General features: G+C 34.8%; 2 long non-coding RNA genes across 5 annotated transcripts in view; one reads left to right on the top strand and one right to left on the bottom strand.

Annotated features, from left to right (window-relative positions):
* The window catches only part of LOC145242625 (uncharacterized), a 61,371-nt gene that overhangs the window by 23,137 nt on the left and 24,470 nt on the right, over positions 1–13,764 (top strand). The gene's annotated exons all lie outside the window — the stretch shown is intronic.
* Positions 5,609–13,764, bottom strand: part of LOC145242624 (uncharacterized) — a 35,391-nt gene continuing 27,235 nt past the window's right edge. For all 3 annotated transcript variants that reach the window (XR_013862777.1, XR_013862776.1, XR_013862778.1), the window contains one exon: positions 5,609–7,237. This is a non-coding gene — a long non-coding RNA (uncharacterized LOC145242624). The remainder of the gene's footprint in view (positions 7,238–13,764) is intronic.

Genomic DNA, 13,764 nt, shown 5'->3' on the forward strand with positions numbered 1-13,764 from the left:
GGGCGTCCTAACCATTTTGCTAAGGAGTGCTGAAGTCGAAGTGGTATGATGAATGCTTATCCATGTGCACACAGAACACTTCAATGTTATTGCTGCAATGATTTTAGTCACATATCTCGCAGCTGTTCAGAAAATGAAGTTGGGGAAAGGATACTGTCCGCCACCCTTGCTCCTTGCCAAACAATGAACACAGCATTGCCTGTTGTCGGCATCAAAATTAATGATGTGCAATGTTCAGCACTTGTAGACACAGGATGTTCCCGGTCTATAGTAAGCACAAATCGCTGTCGGACATGGAGGAAGTGGAGGTCATGACCATAAATGGATTATCCCAAGCATGTTGTGGTATAGGTACTGTCACAATCTGCACTGAGAAAGCTGAAGTTGACATCCTGGTAATGCAGGAAAAACCCCTTGGATACAAATTATTACTTGGAATTGACACAATAAGAGCTCTAGAAGGTGTCATGATTTCAGCAGCCGGAGGTATAATGCTTGGTAGAGGAAAGAAGTGTGTGCAGCTATTTCTATTAAGGAAAAGGACTTCTTTGCCACGTTTGATGACAAAGAAAGGGCCTGAACTGCAAGGTGGAAATGGACCATGATCGAATATGCAATACCATCCCAGAGTATGCAGTTTTTATCAAGAATCAGGCTGCATATGAAGAACTTCAGACATGGATTGATAACGGTTAGTTAATACCATACCCACAAGAATGTCTAGGACCACCCAAATGATTAATTCTGCTAATAGCTATCGAGCAACCGACTAAACACAAAATTCGACCCACGATTGATTATCAAGAATTGAATCAGCATGTTGATACGTTTACCAGGAATGCAGATGTGTGTGCTGCTAAACTATGAGAGTGGCGTCAAGGGAGTAATGTAGCACTGCTTGATTTGAAGAGAGCCTACCTACAAATAAGAGTCCATTTCAGACTGATAATCAAGGGAAAAATGATACTATTTGACACCCTTAGGTTTTGGCCTAAACATAGCACCCTTAATAATGACATTAATATCATTAAAACTGTTTTGATGCAAGATGAGACCACGGTGAAACCTACTTCAACTTACATTGATGACATCTACGTTAATGAAGACATATTGTCTGCAGATGCAGTTCAAATGAAACTGAAATCTTTCGGTTTAATAAGCAAGGACCCTAAGCACTTAAAGGATGGTGTGTGCTTGTTGGGCCTTGAAGTCCAAGAGGAATGTAATATTTTATGATGGATGCGAGGGAGCCCGATTCCAGATGTACCTAGTCTGTTAATGGGGTGCATCATGTTTTTTTTTTGTTTTTTTTATTATTACATTTTCATCCCAAACAAGGCAAATTGCCACTTTGGTGTAGAGGGCTACTATCAGGGGCAACAACTACTGGGGTACTATGTAGGGATTTGGGCAGCAAGATGTCTGTTCACATTACACTTGAACTTCTGCACGTCAGTACTGTTGGGGAAGCAGGGACCTGGAATGGAATTCCAGAGTCTAGCGGTTCTGGGGAAGAAACTATTGGAGTAAAAAGATCTTTTACATCTAGGGATCTCTACAGTGTGGGGGTGGGATTTAGCAGCCTGTCGGGTTTGTCGAGGGTGCTCACATCGTGGGGGCACAAGTGATTGCAGTTCGTCAGAGCATTCACCACTAAAATACTTGTAGAAAAGGCAGAGGGATGCAATATTTCGTCGATGGGACAGAGGCTGAAGCTTAGATGCCAGTTCAGGGCCTATCAGGTTTGCGACTCTCTTTTGAACTTTGTCAAGGAGCGAGAGACTAGTAGTAGATGCACCAGCCCAGATGTAACGGCAATACTCCATACATGGGCGAATGGTGGCCTTATAGAGGTACAGGATACTTTCGGGTGTTAGTAGTTTTCTAGCACGGTAGAGAGAGCCCACCTTTCTTGCAGCGGCTCTGGCAATGCCTTCAATGTAATTGTTCCAACTCATGTTTCCTGTGAACGCTAAGCCAAGGAGTTTGAAAGATGTACTCTCAGATTGTCGTTGGCCATTGCTATAGGTGGTAGAGAGGATTTCTTGTGATTATTGGATGAAACTAGTTTAGTCTTGGCAGCATTGAATGCGACCAACCACTTTTGTCCCCATTCCACCACAGATTGGAGGTTTTCCTCTAGTGTTTCTGCCATTTCTTTAGAAATGTGTTCATTCGTCTTCCTGTCGTGCCTGCCATAGAGTGTAGTGTCATCAGCATATATACCCATCTCAGAGGCAATTTTGTCGGGGAGGTCATTTATGAATATCAGGAACAATAGAGGTCCAAGGATAGAACCCTGGGGCACCCCCGCATTTATATCATATTGTTTAGATGTACGACCGTCGAGGACAACCTGGATTTTTCTCTTATCTAAGAAGGATTTAATTATGTTAAGTATTCTACAAGTGATACCGTATGATATAATATTCCTGAGGAGACCCTCATGCCATACCCTGTCAAAAGCCTTAGATATATCTAGAGCTACCGATCTGCCCTCCCCTGCTTTGTCCTGTGAATGGTATATACGTTCAGAGATCACAGTTAGGATGTCTGCTGTGGAACAGGCTTGTCTAAATCCATATTGTTTGTCAGTCAGAAGTTTAGCATCTGTAAGGTGATGGACTAGAGCATGGTTAATTAAGATCTCAAATATTTTGGCAAAAAGTGGGAGGAGGCTAATGGGGCGATAATTTGATGGGTCAGTCCTTTCGCCAGAATTCTTCAATACTGGTACAACAGAAGCAGTTTTCCAACAGCTCGGAAAGCAAGCTTCATTAAGGTATTTGTTGTAGAGTTTGGAGAGAACTGGAGCTACTTCGGCTGAGCACTTTTTTAATAGCACAGCTGGGATAAGATCGGGTCCACATGCTTTTGAAGTGTCAAGGTTTTTTATGATAGCATGCACCTGAGCAGGAGTGGTTTTCAGATCGTCTAGCGTGGCGTCTGTCCGCATAGGAAAATCAGGTAGGGGATGTTTTCTATTTGTGGTAAATTAGTAGGACATTTACTGAATGCGTGGGTTGACGTGAGTTCTTTGATTACAGGTGCAGTGTTGGAACGATTGAGTAATGTTGTAGAAGATGCGTGCTGGCTTTGTCCGAAAAATGATGCCCAGCATATCAATTTGGTGAAAATTCATGCCATGCTGAAAGGGCTTAATCTTGCAGGTCCAGGTCGTACACCTTCACACTGACTCGTATGTTTACCACTGGTTGACTGACACCTTAACTGGAAAGAGACGAGTTCCGCAAGTGAAATGTTGATATGAAGGAGACTAGCGATTAATAAATTGTCTATTTGACGAATACAGTTTGCAGGTTGATATTACCTTAGTTCCATTGGAGCAGAATTGGCTTATAAGCTGACTCGAGTGCCAAAGAGATGGATTGATATAATGATGCAGGGATCTAATCCTCCGCAAGATGGACATCCTGGAATTCGTCGAACCACATATTTTGTCCGAAGTGTGTGTCCTGCAATTAGGAAGGTATTGATCAAGGTAGCAATACACTTGTGCGAAGAGTGTCACAAATTGATCCAGCACCATCTTAATGGCAAAAATGGAAGCTTGAGGTGAAGGAAAACTGGTGTTGGATAGGTATGGATATAACTCATTATGATGGCAAACATTTCTTGACCTTAACAGACTGTGGCCCAACGCGTTTCACGATATGGCGTCTGTTGACATGACAGGATACATCGAGCATTGTGTGACAATTAAGATCCATCTTTTCTGAACCTGGTCTCCCGCTTGAAATCTTGATTGATAATGCCTCTAGATTTCGATATCAATAATTTCAGAAAGTCATAACCGAATGGGGGGTTAGAATGCATTACCAATGTGCATATTTTCCTGATATCACTGCATTGTCAAAAGAATTGCAGCCAGGACACAGTGTTCGAATCCAGAAGCTGTGTACTGGTATAATGTGACACCCAAGGATGATGCAACACCATCAAATGCGCCACCCAATGAGATTTACTGGTATGAACAGCGTATAAAAGGGATAGATGTCACCATCATTGGTTAGAGTTATCGACACACCATGTATAGTGGGAGATCGTGATTGGGTAAAACCACCAAATGCTCGGTGCACTCCAAGGTTTGGCAGTGAACGAATAGAAAAAAAATAAGTTCTAAGACTATGTTGATTAATGGTGTCACACATCATGTGAAAGATGTCTGCCCCTGTTGTGCCTCTTCTACCTCGGAGGATGATGAGGAAGAAAACATCCAATTAAAGGATGATCCTCATCTTCTACTGCCCCTTTGGAGTAGCTCAGAAATGCTGCATACAGAAACAGAAGAGGGAATTGTGGAACGTGCTGGTGGCAATGACGGTAGTGATGTGAAGGATGGGAACGAGGAATTTACGCCTTCAATTCTATGTTGAAGTACATGTCAGTGATCACCATCTCCTTGCTGCTTCTGTGATAGTGATATCAGGAGGGGGTCTAATAGAAATCCTCACTCTCGCAAATGACCTCATGTTTAATTAGCCTGTAAAACGATAGCAGAAAATGTAGAAAAGAAAAGACAAGCATAATTTTGTAGGTCACTCATTAGTGAATGTATACTATTAATTTGCATATGTACACAATTGGTGACTGTTTAAAGGGACAAATTCTAAAGGTTTAAGTTGAGATTTTTGTTAGACAGCTTAGAGCGAGAACGGTGAAGGATAATATTGAATACACGAGGATCTATTGCAAAGTGAGGAAAGAAAGGAAAAAAGATTTTGTGCGTTGTATCAACAGGAGGACATTTTGACACTGCCATTTTTTTGTTGTTGTTTTGTTCCCTTTCCATTTTTAAATGGGGATATAAATGGACAATAACAATTCTACAAAAACAAAGCTTCTTTTGTTTAACAATTATAAGAAACATTTTTAACCACCAAGTGTCATGGCTAATAGCACTCTACCTGAGAGACTACCTCTCAAACTCCTCAGTAAGTAATATGAATTAAAATAAACATGTAGAAGATATTGACAAGGCTGATGCAAAAAAGATGAGCTCTCTTCTTGCCAATATCCTATATCTTTACAAAGTCACCATTCACGAATGCATGAAGTTTTGGTGCTATGTCTGGGCTCGTACATCAACTACTAGTATCTCACTCAGACAGGTTCTAAAAAAGAGCTTTAACCAAGCTCCAACCCTTGTTTCGTCCCTGTGCTTATTTTCCAAGTACTTTAACTTTTAAGGAAATTTTTGAAGTCAGTTTGGTAATAAATGAAATCATTTTCGTTGGAGAAATATTAATATATATATTCTTTCTACAGAATTATTTCCAAAACAAAAATATTTATGGATAAAATAAAATACGCATCAAGTGCCCTTGAAAGCCAAATACAACATAATATTTGGAAAATAAACAAATATTTTACTTGTTTAAAATTCATCACAAATATATTTCAGAGTTATCCTCCATCTTCAGTGTGTTTTTCTTTTCTTCTTCCTTGCCATGTTGTAAATTTGGAGAAAGAATTTGTAAAAATTGCAGAAATATTAATACATATATGGTTTCTACAGAAAAGTCTTTGAAGAGTTTAAATCACTAAAATAAATGAATTTGCAGAAAATCAGTCTTGAATCATGAAATGAAAACAAAGGTTTTTGGAGCTTTATTCATTTTCAAAATAGAGTAAAGACACTGGAATTGTAAAATATATGTTGGCATGTGTCAAAAGTTCATCACCGACTAATGAAAGTCTCAAAAGTTTTTGTAAGAAGCACGTGCAGAAAGCAAAGTCTCTGCTGCAAGAAATAGTCACAGATAAAAGAAGTCAAAAAGCATAAGAACAAAAGTGTGCAAATATAAAACATAAAGAATTGTTTGATCATTTAGCTCAACATGTGTCAAATGAAATGTTGAGGAAAATACCATCAACAGATGCAACAGTTTGTCATATATGAAGATTAATGGTATCCTTCTATAGTTAAGCGCACATCTTAATTGTATATGTGAAATTTTCACTGACCAAAATGATATTCAGGGAAAGAAATTTAAAAATTTGTACATCTTCATCCCTAGATACATACAATCAGAAATAACCCATTAAGAGTGGCAAGCTTTAGGAAAATTAAAGAATAAAGTATCTTTTGATCAAAATGTTGTCCAATTTTCTGCTCAAGATTGCAAGTTTTTAAAACCTGATAACTTTGGAACCTGTAGGGATATTTAAATAATTCAAAGGGTTTCATTTCTATTTTTAGAGTGTCATCTAATCTGGTTTATTAAATGGCAGTAATCTGAAAGAAAAATATCGATTGAGAATGCTATAGTGAGTTATCAAGTCAAGCATGGCATTTACAACTGGTAAAATTTAAAAACAACAAATGCGTTGTATTAATTTATAAGTATAAGAGGAATTGAATACACTTGAATAATTTAGGTTTTTAATGGTAGTAACCCTGGAAGAAAAAAAAAATGATTTTTGCAAAGAGTAGTAAGTAAAATTCATCTTTATAATATCCAAATGAATCATGGTAAAGGTGTACAGAGTTTTTATAGTCTATTTTTGAAATATTTACGTTAGATTCAAGTGTGTATCATGATGTTTCTTCATAATATTGCTATGTAATGATCAACTGTATGGACACTTTGATGTTCACAAGATAAATTATTTTGACCAGTCCTATTTACAATTTCTCCCAAGTTGAGTTGTTTTTGTCAGGACATGAGTTTTTACTAGAGTGCTACTATGGAAAGATGAGACATTAGCAGCTTGAAAGATTGTGAGATCATCTTGTAGTCTGAATGTTGTAAAAAAAGCCTGATTAAAATTAGTTAAAAATAAACAAAACAAAACTTCACTTTATACTTTTTTTTTATATATAAAAGTATATATATGTATGTGTATTGAAGGGTAAATCTTCCCTTAATTACAGAAGATTTCATCAGAAAGTGACTCAACTTCTTCACTGTTGAAACAGATGGATATTTGGTCGTGGATGAATCATTTGATCTGTCTGCAGATTTCTCGTGGCAAGATAAGCTAACTCACTGTTGGAATGATGAAAAAAAAAACTACTGATGTTCTTGAGGCTTTTGTTTCTTCTGTTTTAATTTATATTGAAGATAAATACTTTTCATTGTAATTGGATGACAAGTTTATTCATCCACATGACCATCATACTGAACTTGAGATTATTCTTTTGTTAAATAGTGCTGGAGCTGAAGAACTGCCTCATTGCTTAACTCATTTGCTTCTTCAGCAGGTAAAGAATCTGGAAATAAAAAAGTGTACAATTTTATCACAAAAGAAATAAGAAAAAAGAGTTTAAAAGTATTTCTTGATTGATAACAGTGACAGATTCTTTTATGAAATGACATTTCCAGTTTGAATGTATCACACTCAATAAATAGCACAGGAATTCTCAATTATTCTCTGTTGAATTACACTTTTATAACCCATGTCGCCATTTGTGTTGTTGCCATCATCACCATTTTTTGCTTCTTTATACCGTGCCCACACTGATTGTTTACTATATAAAAGGGTTATTCAAAGGACAGAGCAAGAAACAGGCCGACTTCGCATGTGTTTGAGATACAGAGAGATGAGATAGATGAACCAATAGATAACTTTATTTTTTTTTTTTTTTTACTACATCAACCACCTGACGCATGATGTTCCCAGTTTAGGGACAGCATGTAAACGTCTTTCTTTATTGAAAGGTTATCAGCTAAGAGAGTGAGAGGTCACACCTGAAGTCATGTGATCCCCCCCCCTTCAATTTCCACTGGAGGTGACCTCCGAACTTGAAGGTCCCTAAAGTGAGGTTAATGAGAAGAAAAGAGTAATATGAATTGATGCAAAAAACATTCATTTTATTTATCTGTATAGAGTAAGGTTGAATAAAAACCAACAACTTTCAGTTGACTGAGAATAAGCATTACAACTTAAAATATTTGCTCTTGTAAAATAATTTAATTTTACTATTGATTAAAGCTCTCCAGATATCAATTATAAAAAACATATCACAATGAAACTTTATTTAATTTCTGATTTATAAGGTTTAGTGTGTGTGTGTATGTGTGTTGGGGGAGTGGATAGCGCCAATAAACGAATCTTTTCCCGTTCCTAAATTTCTGAGGAATAAGTAAAATAAACTTTATTAAAAGTGAATATTTTAGATTGGTAATGTTTGAGGTAGAGCTTTTCTTTGCAATATAAGCAGTTTTGTACTCTCCTAGTAATCTCTGTGCTTCTACCAGGACAGCACATGGAATATTTTTCAGAATCAAAATGTTGTTCATTGATTATCAAAGTTGCTTTGTTTTTTCTCCTCTTTTACTGCTTCTTAATGTGTCAGAGTGTATTAAGTTCATTTCCACAGGAAAAAAAAAATCATTAGCTTCATCAGTAGTTACTGGCATCAAAGACATATTCCTTATGTTGATTAATGGAATTGAGTTTTAATATAAAAGATTCTAGTTCAACTAAATATGTATTAAACTTTTACAGGCCCACACTATCATGAAACATTCCTTTTCTGATAGAAATTATTTTTGCCTGAACTATGTAATGACACCATTATAATAAACTCATTTAATGTCTACTAATTCTATATTTGGATTCGAACTGACCCCCCTCCCCGTCACTTTTCTTCAATCAATCATTTATATCATTCTTGTTTAATTACTATGGTCTATGTTTTTATCCCAGTGTCCTTCAATAAGATTTTCTAATAGGTCTGTTTGTAATCCAAATGTAATAGATAGATAAGGAATAAATTGACCTGGAAAATTAATATTGTCACTACTTTGGTTGTAATATATGTTCTAAGAATTCTATTTCTTTTGCTACTTTGACTTTGAGTAATTGTAGTCTGATTGATATTAACATATTTAAGGCTGCTTAAAAGTTATTAATCTATAATATCCTATCTGTAGACTAGTATATTATTCAAGTAGAAGCTGACGTCCTGCTCATTTTACAGAATTTCTTTTATTATTTATTAGAAAATTTCTGTGCATTATACAATTTCAAGAGAAACACTTTTGTAAAAATATCAGCCAAAGAAAAATACAAATGTTGTTACTTGGAAAATCACTGTTGTGTAGTTTTCTAAAATTATGATATGCCCTCAAGTCTACTGAAGATTATTGCCTCCTTTAAAGAATGTCAAGGAGATAGCTTTTATTTTAGAACTTTATTCAATTCCTAATTTGACCATTCTTTTTCATAACTAGTATCATTACTGCATGCTAGTCTATTGGTTTTGTGATTTTCTTAATTTAATGCATTCATCCTGTGTTTATTTTCTGTGTTATTGATATAGATTTTATGTATCATAAGACTAAGGTGTTCCATTCAATACAATTTTAATTGGTTTATATGGAATAGATTAATGACTAATACCTCAGAAAAATGACATTTCTATTTTATCTAGTGTATCAACCTATGCACTAGATCCAAAATATAAGCTACACTCTGACTTAATAGGTTCTCTGTATCAAATAATTGTAACAAAATTATTTCAATACAAATTTTAGTAACAACTGTTTATGTTAGATAATGAAGAAGACTGAGATAACAAAGACTTTACTTGGTCAAACAAGATTATGTGTTAAAAAGCATTTTCAACAGTTAGGCAGTTGACAAGAAACATAAAGCAGACAGCTATCTGTGAGGAAACACTCTGCAATGGACAATCTGAGGAAAGCAAAATTGATAATCCTAAGAATTTATGATGAAATCTACAAACAACTTAGCCAGAGAATGTTGATGCTGTAGAACTGAATGAACATAAATATTTTACATTGTTCATATTCATCCATTTGTCTCAAGTCATCTTCCAGATGGTGATGTAAATCTAATCATAACATGGATAGTTTGATATGATCATGAAGAAATATCCAATACGCAGCACTTTATGGAACCTACCTTACAATCTTAATTTCGATGTTGTCCTTAAAGGTTTGGTTTGTAGTTTTTCATATCCTCTTGAGGATATTAAGTAATCAGTGGCAATCATAAATCATCAATTTCTCCCACAATATTAAAATTTACTATAAATTCTACCGCTCTTTGTCTATATCTTGAATGCTGTCTATTCTGTAACAAACAATATAAAAGGTTCAACATACCACAGGTGTAACATATTTCTTCTATGGTGTGTGTGTGTGTGGGGGGGGTCTTTAATCTTTTATACAATTCTCTGCTTCATTGATTGCAATAATTTTGTATCCTCTCTGATTTTGACAACAAGTAAGGTACAGACTCTCCAACTTCTGTTCAATTTTCAAACTCTTTCATGTCTATATTTAATTTTACAATATATTTGATCATTTTTGGAAGCACCATGTTGAGAGTTAACAATCATTTTCATTTTCAGTTGTGCATGCAAACAATTTTTATCCTGACATTAATATTAAGTTTGGCTGGAGTTTTTCTGACAAATCTATCCTAGTCCTGTTAGAAATCTGCCCAATAAAGAATATTTGATAAGAGATAAAGTTCATAAGTTTGGCTAAATGATGCAATACTAGAATGTCCATTTTAGATACTTGACTATAGTAGTGGAACATTATTTTGAATTATGTTCCTTTTAGGGGTTAAATATCTTTTTAAATGTATCATGTATGTTGAAAATGCTAAATATTTGTTAACTTTGGTACCGATTGTAGAAATACAAGTGTCTCTTCTGAGAGATGATGTGGATTCCCACTATAAATTGCTCTTGTCATCATGGGAGGCTGGTAAACAAACCCAAACCAAAAGAATAATTAGTAACTGTTTGAGAAAGTGTCTGTATTTGCAAAGATGCTTATATATGGTCCTCTGTGATAAAAGCAACGCGCTGCAGTTCTCATCTAACATCCTCATGAAGGAGTTTAAAAGTAACAAAAATGAGAAAGCAGCTTTAATATACAGAATCTACCCCAAAGTGATAGCTGTAGGAATTCAGACAAGATCTGAAATATGGAAAGAATGTTGCAACTAGTGGAAGAGCGACTAAATCAAAAAACTGTATTGAGGACAATAGCCATGTTAGGTTATTTATATGATCCACAAATCAAAAAGTCCAAAGGTAAAAAGGATGTCATCTATAATTTAAATCTCACCTGTCTGGTTAAATGTATGTATGTCTCACAAAAACTTTCGACAGGCAACGGATCCTGACAAGATTGGTATCATTTTGAAGCTCAACGTCTCGGATGACAAATATAAAAAATTCGCCCCAAACATTAATTCCTCCACCCTAAACTCAGCTGTTTTGTACAAGGAGGTGCTGATTTTTTTCGCCAATATTTTAGCAAGTTATCATCACCAAATGATTGACTTCGGTTAATTGCAATGCTTGTGACTTCCGATCGTATCATGGACACATTGGCTAAGATGTCAGATTTTCTTTCACTTTCTTGTCTGTCTTCGTGGCACGGGTTCGAGCCTGCCTGCCTACTGCGACTTTTTTCTTTTTTTTGCTACACACACATCTCCAAGCACCTGGACAATGCCAGGCGCCCAAGCTAGTCTTATCTAAGGTAAAGTCTGCAGAAGTTCGTTACTGCAAAATTGCCACTATGTAAGTAGGAAGTGTTAAAACCTTGGCCTGATTGCTGGCAGTGAAATTTCAGCTAGGTTTGATTCCTTTATCCAATTAGTATATAATATCTTGCCGAACTCCTCCAATCTACATGTATGGGGAAAACTGAGATCTCCAATTTCCACTTGTGTGCAAGAAAAGGAACATTATAAGACCTCGTTAGTGGCCACAAAGTTTTGAGTGATGATTGATACAATTGGTGCATGACTAGGTAATTAGTGATTGTAGATGTCTAAAGTAATAAATACCAGTGAAGTAAAAAATTTTAATCAAATATGTCATTAAAGCTTGAGGGAAGACACATAAACATACAAGGAGCCAGATATAACCTATTATCTTCTGCAATCGATTTGGCAGTTAGTAATAGACCTAAAGCCACAACTAAAATTTTCAAGATACATCTCTCAGACCAGACCAGACCTAATTGTATATTCAAACAGTATCAAAAAATGTATCATTTTGCAATTGTCTGTGCCATGGAAGGAATATGTCACACTAGTGAATGAAAAGAAGGCCAGATACTATAGTTGGATAATATTGGTGAAATACATAGTGTATCTAGCATGATCTTATAGAATTGGTTGCCAATGTTTGTGGGATGGTCATTGTGTAAAGCTCTTTGAAAAATAGGAATAGTGAGAGCAGAGTTGCTGAAAGCATTACAAGCACATTAACTACTTCCAAATGAAAAGAACATAGCCATAGAAAAGTGCATAAAAATATCCTCAAAACATGAATTCTTATGTATGGAAGCTACTTTTTATTTATTTTTTAATAAGAAATTAAAGTACAAGTTGATTAATGAATATAACAAAGTAGATAGGAATAATGATTTGATGAAATTTTGAATGAGGGCTCTGTAAGCAGCATAAGTAAAAGTAAGTTAAATATGTTAAAGAAATGGACAACTAATTAATATATTAATTTGAATAATCCTTTTGATTTTTTGTTATTCTATATTTGTTTCTTTATTTCCTCCAATATTACATTTTTTTAAAGTTTACTCCCACTATCTTTTGTTGCATTCATTTTTTTTCTACAATTACTCATTAATTCATTTAAATTTTGAGGAAATATCCATGAAGAATATTAAGCATTAGCATAGTAAAGTTTTGAGGGATTACTATTTTTCCTATATTCTTTGCAAGCTTCTTACGCTGGATTTTAAATCAATATTTATATTTTTTTCTTTTTCTCTCAACCTTATAACATATGTCAGAATTATTGCATACAATACATAGTATTCAGAATATCCATAATTTGATTAGATTAGTGAGTAGTATTTTTCAGATTCCTGTTTCTAAAAATTGAAAGTTATTAATTTTCTGAATCATATGATATACGAGAGGTAAATTGTGATTACAGTAGAATTAAAAGTTTAGTTAATAATTTACATATAACAAGGAATTATTAAGTGGTATTGGATAACATGTATAGGTTAATGAATAAATCAGTCAATTTACCAAAATAGAATTCAAGGGGAAGATAACTCTGATGTAATAACTAGAAGTCTTTTAGAGGGGTGGTAGGGGTATATGCAATAATCTGATTGAGCACAAGTCAATACAAATGATCAAATTTTTTGTATTAAATTAAAAATAATTTAATGTCAAGGTGTGTAGTACTTCATGTTCCAAGAAATAACTTGAATCTGCTGGTCTTAAGTTGAGGTAGCTGCCTGAGCTGAAATAATGCAAAAGTGATTAAGGGCAGTACATCACTGACAATCTCCAATTATGAATATACAAAACATACTTTTGGATGAAATATGGGATGCTTCTGTTCTAAATTTCTGATTCCAATTCTTTAAAAATTTCTAAATTTAAAAAAAAAATTACTGTAAAACCTGTGTTTGTATGTTCTTGTTTTGTTTTTGCAAAATGTGCATGACATAAGTAAATCTTTGTAAATATTTTTCTCAAATGTTTTCCTTGTATTTGATTGAAAGTTGTGAGACAAAGGTTTATATTTCTTTTAAAACAATGCGATTTGCAGTAGTTCGACTATAACTCTATTCAAATTTTTTAATAAAAATAATGTTGAAAATAATCCATTGTTATGCAAAATAAAAAAAACGTATAGACACAGGGTAGATAACCCCCCCCCGCCCTCATCTTAAGAATGATTTTTCAAACAATCATTTTACTATTAGAAAACCATTCTTAACATGGAATGGAGAGCAGGTTAACTATTCTATGACTTCC

This window comes from Euprymna scolopes, chromosome 21 (assembly GCF_053919585.1).
Source record: "Euprymna scolopes isolate OS-2025 chromosome 21, ASM5391958v1, whole genome shotgun sequence".
NCBI lineage: Eukaryota > Metazoa > Mollusca > Cephalopoda > Sepiida > Sepiolidae > Euprymna > Euprymna scolopes.